The 19404-nt window shown below is 47.5% G+C and overlaps 1 long non-coding RNA gene across 1 annotated transcript in view; it reads right to left on the reverse strand.

Annotated features, from left to right (window-relative positions):
* Positions 1-6929: 6929 nt before the first annotated feature.
* LOC134956831 (uncharacterized) overlaps positions 6930-19404 on the reverse strand; it is a 132701-nt gene continuing 120226 nt past the window's right edge. The window contains exons 2-3 of the long non-coding RNA XR_010186217.1: positions 7347-7482; positions 6930-7104 (exon numbers count right to left, since the gene is read on the reverse strand). This is a non-coding gene — a long non-coding RNA (uncharacterized LOC134956831). The remainder of the gene's footprint in view (positions 7105-7346; positions 7483-19404) is intronic.

Genomic DNA, 19404 nt, shown 5'->3' on the forward strand with positions numbered 1-19404 from the left:
CATGCTGGAGGTACTTTTTGGCTTGTTTGGGGTGGTTTTGAGTATGTCGGTAACTCACATGTGGCCGACATGTGGTCTTGTTTGCTTCCAAAATGTGTTTTTTGGCTTCTAATTTAGCACTGGTCCGTCCCTGCACATGCTGGAGGTACTTTTTGGCTTGTTTGGCTGAGTTTTTTTTTCTTCAAATTTCAAAAAAAAATTATGTGTGTTTGGTCCTGCTTGAGCACTGGGGTCCCAGCAGCATGATGTGTGGTTGCATGTAATTATGTTACATTAAAAAAAAAATATATATTTTTACAACAGAGATGTCCAGTGACAAGCGGCCCCGATCCCCCCTTCCCCCCACCCCTCAGAAGAATTTCCCCTGTACAGCAATAAGGAGTGGGAGCCGACCCAGGAGGAGGATACGACCGACCAGGCATCCAGTGACCAGCCGCGGTCGTCAAGGGACCAAAGGAGGAAGCAAAAGAAAAGGCCTAGAAAGGTAAATACTGACAACACCTGCAGACACAATAGCATCCAACTTGACACACCCTAGTTTGCGCACTGCCATGCACACCTACAGGTATCTCTGCGCACTGCCAGGGATACTGACATGACACACTCGCAGGTACATACCAATCATATTAATTGCATGGTTTTTTTTATCCTTAAAGGCAAGAAGCCAGCCAGAGGATCAGTCAGAGGAGGAAGCCTCTGGTGAAGATGCAGGACAGAAGCCGCGTGGACCCAGATACACTGAGGCGGAAAACTGTGCCCTAGTGGATGGCGTCGACAGGTCCTACGACGTTCTGTATGGACCAAGGGCACAGAGCACAGCAGCTAAGACCAAGCAAAACATCTGGGATGCCATCGCGAGACAAGTCACTGCAGTATCTGGAAACCGCCGGAGCACCAGAACCTGCATGAAGCGGTACAGTGATTGCCGCAGACAGACCAAGAAGAAGATGGGGATGCAGCGCTGACATGAGAAAGCTACGGGAGGTGGTCCGACTCTCAATCTGAAGTGGCTACCATGGGAGGACGTTATTAAAAGGCGCATGAACCCTGTCATGGTCCAAGGAGTTTGCGGAGGTGTGGACTCCAGCCGTCCTGCTGGCTTTCCTGAGGAGGAAGAACCGCCCAGAAGACGGCAGGAGATAAGCAGTCCAAAAGGAGGCCTGATGGTAAGAATACATTCAGATGAGCTGTACTAAATCTTTATTTTTTTTTTATTTGCTAATGTGTTGGGTCTTTCCCACAGACACGCCTGCCCAGAGGACATTACCTGCGCGCAGGACATCGCCAGCGCGCAGACCATCACCTGCGCAGCAGGCATCAGCAGCAGCGCGCGGACCATCACCTGCGCAGCAAGCATCGGCAGCGCGCAGATCTTCACCTGCGCGCCAGACGTCTCATCGCGCAGAAAGTCACCTGCGCGCCAGACATCGTCAGTGTGCAGAAATTCACCTGCACGCCAGACAGCGCGCAGAACGTCACCTGCGTGCCAGACACCGTCGGCGACCACACCACCAGCTGGGCACCAAACTACAGCTCCTGCGCGCAGGCCATCACCAGCTCATCTCTCCAGGAGCTCTGGGACTGTGACCGAAGAGCCTCAAGACACTACCTTTGTGGACCCATCACCCGCACTGTTTAAGTCAACAGGGTTAACGGATGAGACTTTTCTAGGGTTTGAAGACAGCCGTGCAGAAGTATCCAGCCGGACCCTTGAAAAGTCTCCCGAATTGAGGACAAGTGAACCTCCTGGAGCAGCGGCACCATCGGATGGAGCAGGTTTTTATTTTTGGTGGGGTTTTTTTGGGTGTGGGGGGTCGCCATTTTTGTATAGTTTATTAACTTTATTTTTTTTTCTTCTTTTGCAAACAGAGGTGCCACGGACCAGCAGCAGACTTGCATCGGGGATTGGTCCCTACTTCAGGCCGGAACTCTTGCGGGATGAGTCGGACGACGACGAGGTGGAAGTGCAGCAGCCTGCTGTTTCTACATCCCTGTGTGAGTAATTATCAAATTGTGAGCCTTCAAACAAATGTATGAATGTGTACACTAATTTCTAATTTTTCTTTTCAGCTTCACAAATGCAATTGGTGGCAGAAGTACAGCAAGGGCAGGATCCCTCAAATGTACAGAGGGTACACACCCTGGCAACCGAGATGACTTCCCGCCAGGATACTTACACGAGTGTCGTTGGAATCAGACTGGACGCCATTGAGAAGACAATGGAGAAGATGGCAAACGGTTTGGTTGACATGCAAAAGGCTCTTTCCGACAGCACGGCAGAAATGCAAAAGACCAGAAGAGAAGATCACAGGGAGTCTATGGACATCCTTCACATTCTGGCCACATCCATCAACCGGCTGGTGGATAACACATAGTGCCTGGCACACAGCGTTAACAACATGTCGGAGAGCCAACGACACTCGGCAGCCAGCCAGCAGATCATCGCAACTACACTACAGATGATCTATGACAAGCTCCCAGAGCCAGCTCAACAACACGCTGGTGAACCACCACATCCGCCACCACAAGCCACACGGACGCCTCCTGCCCTTGCTCCACCACAATCCTGGTATGGACGGTCACAGCTGTACCAAGGATATCCAGGGATGTACCCCACCTACCAGATGCCTCCACCACCGGCCGCCACGTCTACACCAGCACGGCCACTGAGGCCACCTCAACGCACCCCTCAGCCACCCAGGGTATCGACGCCACACCAGGAGGAAGAACAGGATCCGGACGGACAACCACCCTAGGCCCGGTCATATTGTTTTATTTACCCTATTATGTTTTTCATGTTTCCCTTTCTCCCCTCCCATTAGTTTGTTATTTTTCTTACTATTGTTTTTTATTATGTTTTTCATGTTTCCCTTTCTCCCCCTCCCATTAGTTTGTTATTTTTCTTACTAATGTTTTTTATTTGTGTTGGGCTCCCCCACCCGTGACCGGGTACTACCAAGGAGCTTTATGTCTAGGCATACATGCGCGGGCATGTTTGCGGGCGCGTGTGGTCAGTGATGAAAGCTCCTTGTGGTTACATATATGATGGGCCAAAGAGCTATTCTGACACCACTTTTTTTAAAAAAAACCTCCTTTTTGTATTGGTGTAAATTAGGCTTTCACTGTTGTGTGAATTTACTATTCACTACTGTTTATTTTTGGCTTCTTCATAGGATTGGGTGGAAAATTGAAGTGGACGGCGTAGTTCGTGTTGTGCGTACCAAGGTGAGTAAAGCCATGTTTCAATGTACAGTATACAGTATATTCAAGAAACTTTGGAACACCTGCCCTTGGAACAATACAGTCCTGCATTGGGTCATGCTGGACTGTGTGGTTCCACAAGTGCAGCCGTGTCAAAGTGCTGACCGCTTTCTTGACTCTGCCACTTTGCAACGTCTGAACCTGGGAACAACACAGTCCAGCATTGGGTCATGCTGGACTGTGTGGTTCCACAAGTGCAGCCGTGTCAAAGTGCTGACCGCTTTCTTGACTCTGCCACTTTGCAACGTCTGAACCTGGGAACAACACAGTCCAGCATTGGGTCATGCTGGACTGTGTGGTTCCACAAATGTTCTTTGGAAAGGAATGAACATGACATCATTAGTGTCTTTACTTAATGCATTTTTTTTTCAGATACAGTATCTACACAAGAAAAGAATGTAAAGAAGAACAAACACTACTTTTTGTTTAATTACATTTTATTTTTTAATCCAAAATTAAATACAATTATATTTCTTCAATAAATTTTTAAAATGACCGCTTTCTTGACTCTGCCACTTTGCAACGTCTGAACCTGGGAACAACACAGTCCAGCATTGGGTCATGCTGGACTGTGTGGTTCCACAAGTGCAGCCGTGTCAAAGTGCTGACCGCTTTCTTGACTCTGCCACTTTGCAACGTCTGAACCTGGGAACAACACAGTCCAGCATTGGGTCATGCTGGACTGTGTGGTTCCACAAATGTTCTTTGGAAAGGAATGAACATGACATCATTAGTGTCTTTACTTAATGCATTTTTTTTCAGATACAGGGGTATATTTACTAAGCTCCCGATTTTGACCGAGATGCCGTTTTTTCTTCAAAGTGTCATCTCGGTCATTTACTAAACACTAATCACGGCAGTGATGAGGGCATTCGTAATTTTTTGCAAGTTCAGGTAAAAAATTACGAATGAATACACCATCGGTCAAAACGCGGCTGTTTAAGTATGAATCTCGGTCATTTACTAAGAAGTGCAAAGCCAAAAAAGAACAAACACTGCCGTGAAAAATTACAACTCGTAAAAAAGTGCTAAAAAAAAACAGAACTTTTTTTTTTATTCGTGATTTGAGATGCATGCAGGGATCCATGAGATCCGTGCATGTATATCAGTGGGAAGGGGTGGGAAAGTGCTTATTTTTTCAAAAAAAATTGCGTGGGGTCCCCCCTCCTAAGCATAACCAGCCTCGGGCTCTTTGAGCCGATCCTGGTTGCAGAAATATGGGAAAAAAAATGACAGGGGTTCCCCCATATTTAAGCAACCAGCATCGGGCTCTGCGCCTGGTCCTGGTCCCAAAAATACGGGGGACAAAAAGAGTAGGGGTCCCCCGTATTTTTAAAACCAGCACCGGGCTCCACTAGCTGGACAGATAATGCCACAGCCGGGGGTCACTTTTCTATAGTGCCCTGCGGCCGTGGCATCAAAAATCCAACTAGTCACCCCTGGCCGGGGTACCCTGGGGGAGTGGGAACCCCTTCAATCAAGGGGTCCCCCCCCCCCCAGCCACCCAAGGGCCAGGGGTGAAGCCCGAGGCTGTCCCCCCCCATCCAATGGGCTGCGGATGGGAGGGCTGATAGCCTTTGTTGTAAAATAAAAGATATTGTTTTTAGTAGCAGTACTACAAGTCCCAGCAAGCCTCCCCCGCATGCTGGTACTTGGAGAACCACAAGTACCAGCATGCGGCGGAAAAACGGGCCCGCTGGTACCTGTAGTACTACCACTAAAAAAATACCCAAAAAAACACAAGACACACACACCGTGAAAGTATAATTTTATTACATACATACACACATACATACATACTTACCTTATGTTCCCACGCAGGTCGGTCCTCTTCTCCAGTAGAATCCAAGGGGTACCTGTTGAAGAAATTCTACTCACGAGATCCAGGGGTCCAGGCTCCTCGGCAAATCCAGGGATAATCCACGTACTTGAATAAAACAAAAAAACGGTTGCCCGACCACGAACTGAAAGGTGACCCATGTTTGCACATGGGTCACCTTCTCACGAATGCCAGAAACCCACTTTGCCTTCTGGCTAAGTGGGTTTCTTCAGCCAATCAGGGAGTGCCACGTTGTAGCACTCTCCTGATCAGCTGTGTGCTCCTGTCCTCACTGACAGGCGGCACACGGCAGTGTTACAATGTAGCGCCTATGCGCTACATTGTAACCAATGATGGGAACTTTCTGCCCTGCGGTTGACCTAAAGTGACGTCACCGCTGAGCAGAAAGTTCCCATCATTGGTTACAATGTAGCGCATAGGCGCTACATTGTAACACTGCCGTGTGCCGCCTGTCAGTGAGGACAGGAGCACACAGCTGATCAGGAGAGTGCTACAACGTGGCACTCCCTGATTGGCTGAAGAAACCCACTTAGCCAGAAGGCAAAGTGGGTTTCTGGCATTCGTGAGAAGGTGACCCATGTGCAAACATGGGTCACCTTTCAGTTCGTGGTCGGGCAACCGTTTTTTTGTTTTATTCAAGTACGTGGATTATCCCTGGATTTGCCGAGGAGCCTGGACCCCTGGATCTCGTGAGTAGAATTTCTTCAACAGGTACCCCTTGGATTCTACTGGAGAAGAGGACCGACCTGCGTGGGAACATAAGGTAAGTATGTATGTATGTGTGTATGTATGTAATAAAATTATACTTTCACGGTGTGTGTGTCTTGTGTTTTTTTGGGTATTTTTTTAGTGGTAGTACTACAGGTACCAGCGGGCCCGTTTTTCCGCCGCATGCTGGTACTTGTGGTTCTCCAAGTACCAGCATGCGGGGGAGGCTTGCTGGGACTTGTAGTACTGCTACTAAAAACAATATCTTTTATTTTACAACAAAGGCTATCAGCCCTCCCATCCGCAGCCCATTGGATGGGGGGGGACAGCCTCGGGCTTCACCCCTGGCCCTTGGGTGGCTGGGGGGGGGGGACCCCTTGATTGAAGGGGTTCCCACTCCCCCAGGGTACCCCGGCCAGGGGTGACTAGTTGGATTTTTGATGCCACGGCCGCAGGGCGCTGTATAAAAGTGACCCCCGGCTGTGGCATTATCTGTCCAGCTAGTGGAGCCCGGTGCTGGTTTTAAAAATACGGGGGACCCCTACTCTTTTTGTCCCCCGTATTTTTGGGACCAGGACCAGGCGCAGAGCCCGATGCTGGTTGCTTAAATATGGGGGAACCCCTGTCATTTTTTTGCCCATATTTCTGCAACCAGGATCGGCTCAAAGAGCCCGAGGCTGGTTATGCTTAGGAGGGGGGACCCCACGCATTTTTTGGGGGGATTTTACATTGTTTAATTAAAAATAAAATAAAAAAAGAACCCCAGCACGGATCACACAGATCCGGCCGAGATTGATTGTAAAAAAAAACGGCAGTGTTTTGCTAATCACTGCCGTAAAATTAGGTAAAAAAAAACGAATGACATCGACATCGGAAGAAAAGAAAAACACGAATACGACAGCTTAGTAAATCCATCGTAATAAATTCAAAAAGTTGCAGTTTTACACTGTCGATGTCATTCGTGATTGAACTTTGACCTATTTTCGGAAATTACGAATGTTAGTAAATGTACCCCACAGTATCTACACAAGAAAAGAATGTAAAGAAGAACAAACACTACTTTTTGTTTAATTACATTTTATTTTTTAATCCAAAATTAAATACAATTATATACCTTCAATAAATTTTTAAAATGAGAAGTTGTGTGTTTTTCTTTAAATAATTAGTAAATAAAATGTAAAATTTCAAAGATGCAGTGGTATTGTGTTAGGTCGCCCATGGTACAGCAGGGGAACTGTCGTGTCCCTTTTCATCCATGCTGGTTCCTGCACCTTGGGAAGGATACTCCGCAAGACCTGTGGAAGAGAATAGTATTGTGTCATCCAAAGACAAGGTACAAGCAGGTTACATCGGCCTTTGTCCCAAATGCAACCCTCCGGCACTTGAGAAACTACACATCCAAGCATGCCCTGACACTGCGTAAGCATTGGTGCATCAGGGCATGATTGGATGTGCAGTTTTGCAAATGGCGGAGGGCTGCACTTTGGACATGCCGGGGTTACTTGGACAAGAGGGAGTTTTGGGCAATACATCTCACCTGAGGGGGGTTGTCAGCTACATGGCGGAGGTTCAGGTCCACATCACATGTAGGTCGACCATGGTACAGCAAGGGAACTGTCCTGTCACTTCATCCACGCTGGTTCCTGCACCTTGGGAAGGATACTCCGCAAGACCTGTGGAAGAGAATAGTATTGTGTCATCCACCTGGGCCGACTGCGCCCTCTGGCTGCCTCCACCACCACCACCACCACCACGCGGCCAGTGGACGTACATGTAGCCGAACCCTCAATGAGTAAGCTAAGTCAATAGGCTGCAGGGAAGAGGGCTTTGGCTAAGTCATCGCCAGGGATGGTTAAGTTTAGGCATTGCTGGTGGAGGTTAAGGTTAGTCTATGGCGGGGAGGATTAGGGCTAAGCTGTGGAGGGGTTTTTAGGGTTATGCTGTAGCAAAGGTAGGGGGTATGGTAAGTACTGTATACTGTGTTATGCTGTACTACCCCAAAAGTTACTGCCGGGCCTGCTGTTTTTGCTAAGTACAGGGAACAATGTGTTTGATTACTGTGGGGGGGCCAATGTGCTTTATTCCTGTGGGGGTGAATGCTTTTGTTTGATCACTGCTGGGGACAATGTTAATGTTGTGGGCAATGTGTTTGAAACAGTAACTACTGTACAGGGACCAATGGTTTTTATTAATTTTCCACAGTGACAGGCCTCCAGGCGTACCTGGGAACACTGCGCCCTCTGGCTCCCACCTCCTCCACCACCACCACCACCACCACCACTCCTCCACCTTCCAGCATTCCCAGACCCTCAATAAGTAAGCAAAGTCAATAGGCTGCAGGGAAGAGGGCTTTGGCTAAATCACCTCCAGGGATTGTTAAGTTTAGGCATCGCTGGTGGAGGTTAAGGATAGTCTATGGCAGGGAGGGTTAGGGCTAAGCTGTGGAGGAGTCTTTGGGGTTAGGCTGCAGAAATGTGGGTTAAAGTACTGTATACTGTACTGTACTGTATACTGTGTTATGCTTTACTACCCCAAAAGTTACTGCCGGGCCTACTGTTTTTACTAAGTACAGGGAACAATGTGTTTGATTACTGTGGGGGGGCCAATGTGCTTTATTCCTGTGGGGGTGAATGTTTCTGTTTGATCACTGCTGGGGACAGTGTTAATGTTGTGGGCAATGGGGGTCATTCCAAGTTGATCGCTAGCTAAAAATGTTCGCTGTGCAGCGATTAAGTGAAAAAACGGCACTTCTGGGCATGCGTATGCGGCGCAATGTGCACGCAAAGTACTTTCACAATGGGCGATGTAGTTTCACACAGGTTCTAGCAAAGCTTTTCAGTCGCAATGGTGGCCGCAGAGTGATTGACAGGAAAGGGGCGTTTCTGGGTGTCAAATAACCGTTTTCAGGGAGTGTTCGGAAAAATGCAGGCGTGGCTGGGAGAACGCAGGGCGTGTTTGTGACGTCAAATCCGGAACTGAATGGTCTGAAGTGATTGCAAGCGCTGAGTAGGTCTGGAGCTACTGTACTCTGAAACTGCACCATTTTTTTTTGCTGCCGCACTGCGATGCATTCATTCGTACTTCTGCTAAGCTAAGATATGATACACTCCCAATGGGCAGCGGCTTAATGTTTGCATGGCTGATAAAACCTGCTAGCGAGCGAACAACTCAGAATGACCCCCAATGTGTTTGATACAGTAACTACTGTACAGGGGCCAATGTGTTTAATTTATTTTCCACATTGACAGAACTCCAGGCGGACCAGGGCCAACCGCGCCTTCCGGCTCCCACCTTCACCACCACCACCAGCACCAGCACCACCAGACCAGCGTATATCGCTGGACCCTCAATGAGTAAGCTAAGTCAATAGGCTGCAGGGAAGAGGGCTTTGGCTAAGTCACGTTCAGGGATGGTTAAGTTTAGGCATCGCTGGTGGGGGTTAAGGATAGTCTATGGCGAGAAGGGTTAGGGCTAAGCTGTGGAGGAGTTTTTGGGGTTAGGCTGCAGAAAAGGTGGGTTAAAGGTAGGGGGTATGGTACTAAGGGGGTAATTCTGAGTTGATCGCAGCAGGAATTTTGTTAGCAATTGGGCAAAACCATGTGCACTGCAGGGTTGGCAGATACAGTATAACATGTGCAGAGAGAGTTAGATTTGGGAGGGTTATTTTGTTTCTGTGCAGGGTAAATAGTGGCTGCTTTATTTTTACGATGCAATTTAGATTGCAGATTGAACACACCCCACCCAAATCTAACTCTCTCTGCACATTATATCTGCCTCCCCTGCAGTGCACATGGTTTTGCCCAATTGCTAACAAAATTCCTGCTGCGATCAACTCAGAATTACCCCCTAAATACTGTATACTGTGTTATGATTTACTACCTCAAAAGTTACTGCCGGGCCTGCTGATTTTGCTTAGTACGGGGGAACAATGTGTTTGCTTACTGTGGGGGGTCCAATGTGCTTTATTCCAATGGGGGTGAATGCTTCTGTTTGATCACTGCTGGGGACAATGTTAATGTTGTGACCAATGTGTTTGATACAGTAAATACTGTACAGGGGCCAATGTGTTTTATTATTTTTCCACATTGACAGGCCTCCAGTCGCACCTGGGCCGACTGCGCCCTCTGGCTGCCTCTACCTCCACCACCACCACCCGGCCAGTGGACGTACATGTAGCCGAACCCTCAATGAGTAAGCTAAGTCAATAGGCTGCAGGGAAGAGGGCTTTGGCTAAGTCATCGCCAGCGATGGTTAAGTTTAGGCATTGCTGGTGGAGGTTAAGGTTAGTCTATGGCGGGGAGGATTAGGGCTAAGCTGTGGAGGAGTTTTTAGGGTTATGCTGTAGCAAAGGTAGGGGGTATGGTAAGTACTGTATACTGTGTTATGCTTTACTACCCCAAAAGTTACTGCAGGGCCTGCTGATTTTGATTAGTGCGTGTAAAAAAATTTTGAGTACAGTATACCGTGTTCCAAATCACTCAGGCATGGTGGTAGATGAAAAACCAACAGTGATTTATTGACAGAATAGGCTATAACACAGTTCAGCACACTTCCGTAATCCAATTCCACATGACATTTCCCACCACAATCTCCTGACAGAACATTACTTCTTAGTCTGGGAGCAGAGAGTCTCTTCTAGCAACACAGAGACCCAGATAAATCCAATATAATGGGTCCCAAGCCGATCCCTGGCAGAACCTTACTTCTTAGCCTGGTATCCAAGAATCTCTCTTCACCTCTCTGGGTAGCTCTACTTACTGTATACTAAACCTCCCAAAGCTTCATATTGCTGGGGTGTGTGTGACCTCTGTGTCTTAGGATCTTACAGCATTGGAATACAATACATATTCTAATCAAGGTAATTACATCAGCCAGAGAGCCACTCTGTCTGGTCAGCTCACTTTTGGACAATAGGGAGTAATCAAACATAGAGTAGACAATGGTACCTTATATGACTCACCCTCTGAGGGACCACTGCGGTGTATGAAAATAATAGGAAACTACAGTACTGTAGCTGTAACATAAAGTAAATATACAGTAGGGTACATTATCTAAAAGGTAACAGATAACATAACACAATTGCATATACTGTATTAAAAATATTTACAGTAGGTTGATTTAAACACAGTATTGGGTGAGCACCAATGGACATGTTATGGAGAATGAACAAACAGACAAATTGGATACAGTATACTGGATATGGATATACAGTAAAAAGTACAGTACATGCAGTATTTGACAGGGGAAATTAGGCATACTGTAGCGGGGGGCAATGTGCTTTATTCCTGTGGGGGTGAATACTTGTGTTTGATTGCTGTGGGCAATGTCTTTGATACAGTAACTACTGCACAGGGGCCAATGATGTTTATTTTTTTTCCACAGTGAAAGTCCTCCAGGCTTACCTGGACCTACTAGGACCTCTGATGACCACCACTACCACCACCAGCAGCACCACCACCCCACCATCCGGCACTCCTGGACCCTCAATAAGTAAGCTAAGTCAATAGGCTGCAGGGAAGAGGGCTTTGGCTTAGTCACCGCCAGAGATGGTTAAGTGTAGGCATTGCTGGTGGAGGTAAAGGTTACTCTATGGCGTGGAGGGTTAGGGCTAAGCTGTGGAGGAGTTTTTAGGGTTAGGTTGCAGAAAATGTGGGTTAAAGGTTAGGGGTATGGTAAGTACTGTATACTGTGTTATGCTTTACTACCCCAAAAGTTACTGCTGGGCCTGCTGATTTTGCTTAGTACGGGGAACAATGTGTTTGCTTACTGTGGGGGGGGCAATGTGCTTTATTCCTGTGGGGGTGAATGCTTCTGTTTGATCACTGCTGGGGACAATGTTAATGCTGTGACCAATGTGTTTGATACAGTAACTACTGTACAGGGTCCAATGTGTTTATTTTTCCACATTGACAGGCCTCCAGGCGGACCAGGGCCCACTGCGCCCTCCGGCTCCCACCTCCACCTCCACCACCACCACCGCCACCACCACCACCGCCCAACCAGGACCAGAACAGAAGGGCTATGGGCCGGACAATCTTTCAAGGGGTACAGTAATAATAATAATGTTGTTTTACATGCATACTGTTCATAAACTTTGAAGTGCTGTACAGTATACTGTACAGTACTCAACCTGTGTTACTGTACTAATACTATACATTGTTTTTTATTTTCACAGAGCAAGTCCGGCAATTGATTCTAATCCTGTGGGCGGTGGTGAACAGAATGTTCCAAATTATTTTGCAGCACATTTAATTTTTGTTTATTTCTTTCATGTTTTTGTTTTTTATTAAATTTTTTCTAGTTTACAGTTCTGTTTTGTGTTATTTTTCCCCTTAGTAGAGAGAGTCTACAGTGCACTGTATAATGTATCAGTAACGAGCCTTGAAACTCCCCCCACCCCCTTGCTGTTATCACTACAAAGTCCATCCAGTTTTCCTGTCAGTCCATCAATTTGCGCTTGAAGGTGAGTCACCTTGCCCAGAAGGTCTCTCACCAGCCCTGGGGCTGTGCTCCAGAAAAGAATGCTTTGGTTTTCACCATCTTCACACTATGCGGTGCACTCTACAATACACAATAATAAGACTCAAGTACATGCACAGTACAGTAGTAACAGTACAGTAGCAAATTATGGTTCAATTAGAGTACTACAGAGCTTTGTATGAGGGGGTGCAAGCTCGTTCGTGAAGTACTGTAAATATCTGGCTGGGATTTCATGTAGAACATACTGTAGCAGCATGTTAGGCAGTGAAAACAGAGAAGTGAAGCAATCAGCATTGTGGTAACATTTATAAATTGCATACTATAGTATAAAATTATACCGAGAATCTGATTGGTTGCCATGGGTAACTACTCCACTTTTTCATGTTTGTCACTACTTCATGACTAAGGGGCTAATTCCGGCCCGATCGTAGCCCTGCAAAATGTTGCAGGGCTACGATCAGGCACACAGATATGGTATGCGAGGTGACTAGCCCCCAGGGTTGTATTTAGGGGTCAGTGCAGCCCTGGCAAAGTAAAGAACTGGTGCCCTCTCATATTTGAAATAGGGAAGGTACGTGTGGCAAAAAAGGGGCGTGTGCCTTACTCACATAACGGAGCACAGTAATGTACAGGACATTATTCACGTTATGCTACACAGTAGTACTATGGGCATCTGCAGACTCCATGTTTGGGCTCCATCCTCTCTCGTAGCTGTCACCACTGCTGCTAGCGCTCTGAGTGCCAGAGTCTACTCAGAAAAATGGCCGCTGCGCCATTATTTCAAAGTCCAACGCACGCGCTGTAGACTCTGGCACTGTGCCAGTCTCTAGTGCTCAGTTTGATAGCAGAGACAGTCACAGCTACAGGAGAGGAGGGTGCCCACACACACTCAGCGATGTACTCATTGATAAATGCGCCCAATGTACTGTATTTGCTTTCCCTCCTATTTTGGGTATACAGTATCTGAATGAGCCTAATAAGAAGTACAGTACACTGTTAGATGCAGTATGATCCTGCCTGCTCCAGGTGACACATTCACCCAATGTGACTGCATTCTGCCATGCAATCTTGGGTGATAATATAATATTTAATACACCAATGCATTTCATTGTGTTCTAGGACTAATGACCTCCAAACAATTATATGAATTCAAACAAAATACAGTATTTAAAGAAGGAGACATTTGTTGGTAGTAACTGGTCATTTTCTGAGGAAAAATACAGGCCTTCCCATACATTTTCTGGGCGAGTGTGTAACATCAGAGCCGGCCTGATCAGCTTGTTTGTATCACATTGTAGAAATGGAGTGAAAGGAGAAGTCATCTATTGTTTAGAAATTCAGTATCTGCATATGGATGTGTATTCTGGGCAAATTGGATTAACTCTTTTGGAGTGAAAGGAGACATCATCTATTGTTTAGAAATACAGTATGTTTGCCTGGGGGGAGGGTTGCCATGCATAGCAGGGGAAATAGCAACAGGGGGGACAACTACTGGGGCACAGCGGGTTTTCTTCAATATGCCGGCTCTTGGGATCCCGGCGCACAGTATACCGGCGCTGGAATCCCGACAGCCGGCATACCGACACTTATTCTCACTCGTGGGGGTCCACACCCCCCCCCCCTGGAGGGAGAATAAAATAGCGTGGTGTGCATAGCGCACCACCGTGCACGCAGCGTGGCGAGCGCAGCGAGTCCGCAAGGGGCTCATTTGCGCTCGCCACACTGTCGGTATGCCGGCGGTCGGGCTCCCGGTGCCAGTATGCTGGTCACCGGGAGCCCAACCGCCGGCATACCATACTACACCCGGGCACAGCTACAGGGGGCACAGCAACAGGGGGCAAATCTACTAGGGGAAAAGCAACAGGGGGCACAACTAATGGGGGAAAGGCAACAGAGGGCACAACTACTGGGGCAAATCTACTGGGGGCAAAGCAACAGGGCACACTGTTAATTAATGCTAGCCATCACCTTTGGTGAAACACCTTCATATTCAAATAACTACAGTACACTGTAGTTCCCCACAGGTAATTTAATTATTCCAGGAATAAAGCATTTTGTCCCTCCAGTGGAGAGGGTCATGTTGGGAGGTACAGTATGATACAGTGCAGTAGCATCAGGGGGCTTATGGGTCTATTTACTAAGCCTTGGATGGAGATAAAGTGGTAGAAGATAAAGGGTAACATGTACTAGGCAGTGATAAAAGTGGAGAAGTGAGCCAGTGGAGAAGTTGCCCATGGCAACCAATCAGCATTAACGTAACATTAATAAGTTGCATACTGTAAAAGTATACAGAGCAGCTGATTGGTTGCCATAGGCACCTTCTCCACTGGCTTTCTTCTCCACTTTTATCACTGCTTAGTAGATGTTCCCCAAAGTACCAGCCAATCAGATCCTACAGTAACTGCCATGTAACTGGACGTAGCATTAGTGTATACTGTAAATGCATGAAATGGTTTTTTTGTCGAAAATGCCCCGTTTTTCGACTTTCGCTGCAATTCGACCGCAATTGCATATGGTATATGCAATTCCGGGCGAATTGCGGCTTTTTCCCCCCCGTTTTTAAATTCTACACAATTCGACTGTCGAATTCCGTCCGCCGGCGCCGGAATTCGACATATTCAATAAAAAAACAGATTCGACAGTCCCGCTGTCGAAAAACGGACCAATTGACGGATAAAGTGCGTCCTGGATTCGACTTTTACGACGGCGCAAAAATGGTTAAAAAATACCGAAAAAAATTGCGTGGGGTTCCCCCTCCTAAGCATAACCAGCCTTGCGCTCTTTGAGCCGGTCCTGGTTGTAAAAATACGGGGGGGGAAATTGACCGGCCAGGGGTGACTAGTTGGGGTTTTAATGTCACGGCCGCAGGGACCGGTATAAAAGTGTCCCCCGGCTGTGGCATTATCTCCCCAGCTAGTGGAGCTGGTTCATAGAATACGGGGGACCCCTACGCTTTTTGTCCCCTGTATTTTTTGCACCAGGACCGGACGCAGAGCCCGGTGCTGGTTCTAAAAATACGGGGGATCCCCTGTCAATTTCCCCCCCGTATTTTTACAGCCAGGACCAGCTCAAAGAGCCCGAGGCTGGCTATGCTTAGAAGGGGGGACCCCACGCATTTTTTTGTCTGGTTTTTACTTGTGGCTCCTAAATAGACAAACCAAGTACCTAATCCCTTCTAATATAAATAGATGTGCTATTAGCAATAAAAAAAACACAAAAAAAAACATGTTTTAAATTTTTTTTATTAGATTCCGCCAGCAAAGGGAGGCGGAATGAAATTGACGAAATTACTGTCGAAAAGCACTGTTGTCGAATCGACATTCTTCAATTGAATATACTTTTGTTGAATTGCCGCATTTTTACTAGAGATGAGCGCCGGAAATTTTTCGGGTTTTGTGTTTTGGTTTTGGGTTCGGTTCCGCGGCCGTGTTTTGGGTTCGACCGCGTTTTGGCAAAACCTCACCGAATTTTTTTTGTCGGATTCGGGTGTGTTTTGGATTCGGGTGTTTTTTTAAAAAAACCCTAAAAAACAGCTTAAATCATAGAATTTGGGGGTAATTTTGATCCCAAAGTATTATTAACCTCAAAAAACATAATTTACACTCATTTTCAGCCTATTCTGAACACATCACACCTCACAATATTATTTTTAGTCCTAAAATTTGCACCGAGGTCGCTGTGTGAGTAAGATAAGCGACCCTAGTGGCCGACACAAACACCGGGCCCATCTAGGAGTGGCACTGCAGTGTCACGCAGGATGGCCCTTCCAAAAAACCCTCCCCAAACAGCACATGACGCAAAGAAAAAAAGAGGCGCAATGAGGTAGCTGACTGTGTGAGTAAGATTAGCGACCCTAGTGGCCGACACAAACACCGGGCACATCTAGGAGTGGCACTGCAGTGTCACGCAGGATGTCCCTTCCAAAAAACCCTCCCCAAACAGCACATGACGCAAAGAAAAAAAGAGGCGCAATGAGGTAGCTGTGTGAGTAAGATTAGCGACCCTAGTGGCCGACACAAACACCGGGCCCATCTAGGAGTGGCACTGCAGTGTCACGCAGGATGTCCCTTCCAAAAAACCCTCCCCAATCAGCACATGATGCAAAGAAAAAGAAAAGAAAAAAGAGGTGCAAGATGGAATTATCCTTGGGCCCTCCCACCCACCCTTATGTTGTATAAACAAAACAGGACATGCACACTTTAACCAACCCATCATTTCAGTGACAGGGTCTGCCACACGACTGTGACTGATATGACGGGTTGGTTTGGACCCCCCCCAAAAAAGAAGCAATTAATCTCTCCTTGCACAAACTGGCTCTACAGAGGCAAGATGTCCACCTCATCTTCACCCTCCGATATATCACCGTGTACATCCCCCTCCTCACAGATTATCAATTCGTCCCCACTGGAATCCACCATCTCAGCTCCCTGTGTACTTTGTGGAGGCAATTGCTGCTGGTCAATGTCTCCGCGGAGGAATTGATTATAATTCATTTTAATGAACATCATCTTCTCCACATTTTCTGGATGTAACCTCGTACGCCGATTGCTGACAAGGTGAGCGGCGGCACTAAACACTCTTTCGGAGTACACACTTGTGGGAGGGCAACTTAGGTAGAATAAAGCCAGTTTGTGCAAGGGCCTCCAAATTGCCTCTTTTTCCTGCCAGTATAAGTACGGACTGTGTGACGTGCCTACTTGGATGCGGTCACTCATATAATCCTCCACCATTCTATCAATGTTGAGAGAATCATATGCAGTGACAGTAGACGACATGTCCGTAATCGTTGTCAGGTCCTTCAGTCCGGACCAGATGTCAGCATCAGCAGTCGCTCCAGACTGCCCTGCATCACCGCCAGCGGGTGGGCTCGGAATTCTGAGCCTTTTCCTCGCACCCCCAGTTGCGGGAGAATGTGAAGGAGGAGATGTTGACAGGTCGCGTTCCGCTTGACTTGACAATTTTGTCACCAGCAGGTCTTTCAACCCCAGCAGACCTGTGTCTGCCGGAAAGAGAGATCCAAGGTAGGCTTTAAATCTAGGATCGAGCACGGTGGCCAAAATGTAGTGCTCTGATTTCAACAGATTGACCACCCGTGAATCCTTGTTAAGCGACTTAAGGGCTGCATCCACAAGTCCCACATGCCTAGCGGAATCGCTCCGTGTTAGCTCCTTCTTCAATGCCTCCAGCTTCTTCTGCAAAAGCCTGATGAGGGGAATGACCTGACTCAGGCTGGCAGTGTCTGAACTGACTTCACGTGTGGCAAGTTCAAAGGGCATCAGAACCTTGCACAACGTTGAAATCATTCTCCACTGCACTTGAGACAGGTGCATTCCATCTCCTATATCGTGCTCAATTGTATAGGCTTGAATGGCCTTTTGCTGCTCCTCCAACCTCTGAAGCATATAGAGGGTTGAATTCCACCTCGTTACCACTTCTTGCTTCAGATGATGGCAGGGCAGGTTCAGTAGTTTTTGGTGGTGCTCCAGTCTTCTGTACGTGGTGCCTGTACGCCGAAAGTGTCCCGCAATTTTTCTGGCCACCGACAGCATCTCTTGCACGCCCCTGTCGTTTTTTTAAAAATTCTGCACCACCAAATTCAAGGTATGTGCAAAACATGGGACGTGCTGGAATTTGCCCATATTTAATGCACACACAATATTGCTGGCGTTGTCCGATGCCACAAATCCACAGGAGAGTCCAATTGGGGTAAGCCATTCCGCGATGATCTTCCTCAGTTGCCGTAAGAGGTTTTCAGCTGTGTGCGTATTCTGGAAAGCGGTGATACAAAGCGTAGCCTGCCTAGGAAAGAGTTGGCGTTTGCGAGATGCTGCTACTGGTGCCGCCGCTGCTGTTCTTGCGGCGGGAGTCCATACATCTACCCAGTGGGCTGTCACAGTCATATAGTCCTGACCCTGCCCTGCTCCACTTGTCCACATGTCCGTGGTTAAGTGGACATTGGGTACAACTGCATTTTTTAGGACACTGGTGAGTCTTTTTCTGACGTCCGTGTACATTCTCGGTATCGCCTGCCTAGAGAAGTGGAACCTAGATGGTATTTGGTAACGGGGGCACACTGCCTCAATAAATTGTCTAGTTCCCTGTGAACTAAAGGCGGATACCGGACGCACGTCTAACACCAACATAGTTGTCAAGGACTCAGTTATCCGCTTTGCAGTAGGATGACTGCTGTGATATTTCATCTTCCTCGCAAAGGACTGTTGAACAGTCAATTGCTTACTGGAAGTAGTACAAGTGGGCTTACGACTTCCCCTCTGGGATGACCATCGACTCCCAGCGGCAACAACAGCAGCGCCAGCAGCAGTAGGCGTTACACGCAAGGATGCATCGGAGGAATCCCAGGCAGGAGAGGACTCGTCAGACTTGCCAGTGACATGGCCTGCAGGACTATTGGCATTCCTGGGGAAGGAGGAAATTGACACTGAGGGAGTTGGTGGGGTGGTTTGCGTGAGCTTGGTTACAAGAGGAAGGGATTTACTGGTCAGTGGACTGCTTCCGCTGTCACCCAAAGTTTTTGAACTTGTCACTGACTTATTATGAATGCGCTGCAGGTGACGTATAAGGGAGGATGTTCCGAGGTGGTTAACGTCCTTACCCCTACTTATTACAGCTTGACAAAGGGAACACACGGCTTGACACCTGTTGTCCGCATTTCTGGTGAAATACCTCCACACCGAAGAGCTGATTTTTTTGGTATTTTCACCTGGCATGTCAACGGCCATATTCCTCCCACGGACAACAGGTGTCTCCCCGGGTGCCTGACTTAAACAAACCACCTCACCATCAGAATCCTCCTGGTCAATTTCCTCCCCAGCGCCAGCAACACCCATATCCTCCTCATCCTGGTGTACTTCAACACTGACATCTTCAATCTGACTATCAGGAACTGGACTGCGGGTGCTCCTTCCAGCACTTGCAGGGGGCATGCAAATAGTGGAAGGCGCATGCTCTTCACGTCCAGTGTTGGGAAGGTCAGGCATCGCAAACGACACAATTGGACTCTCCTTGTGGATTTGGGATTTCAAAGAACGCACAGTTCTTTGCGGTGCTTTTGCCAGCTTGAGTCTTTTCAGTTTTCTAGCGAGAGGCTGAGTGCT

This window comes from Pseudophryne corroboree, chromosome 9, assembly GCF_028390025.1.
Source record: "Pseudophryne corroboree isolate aPseCor3 chromosome 9, aPseCor3.hap2, whole genome shotgun sequence".
Classification (NCBI taxonomy): Eukaryota; Metazoa; Chordata; class Amphibia; order Anura; family Myobatrachidae; genus Pseudophryne; species Pseudophryne corroboree.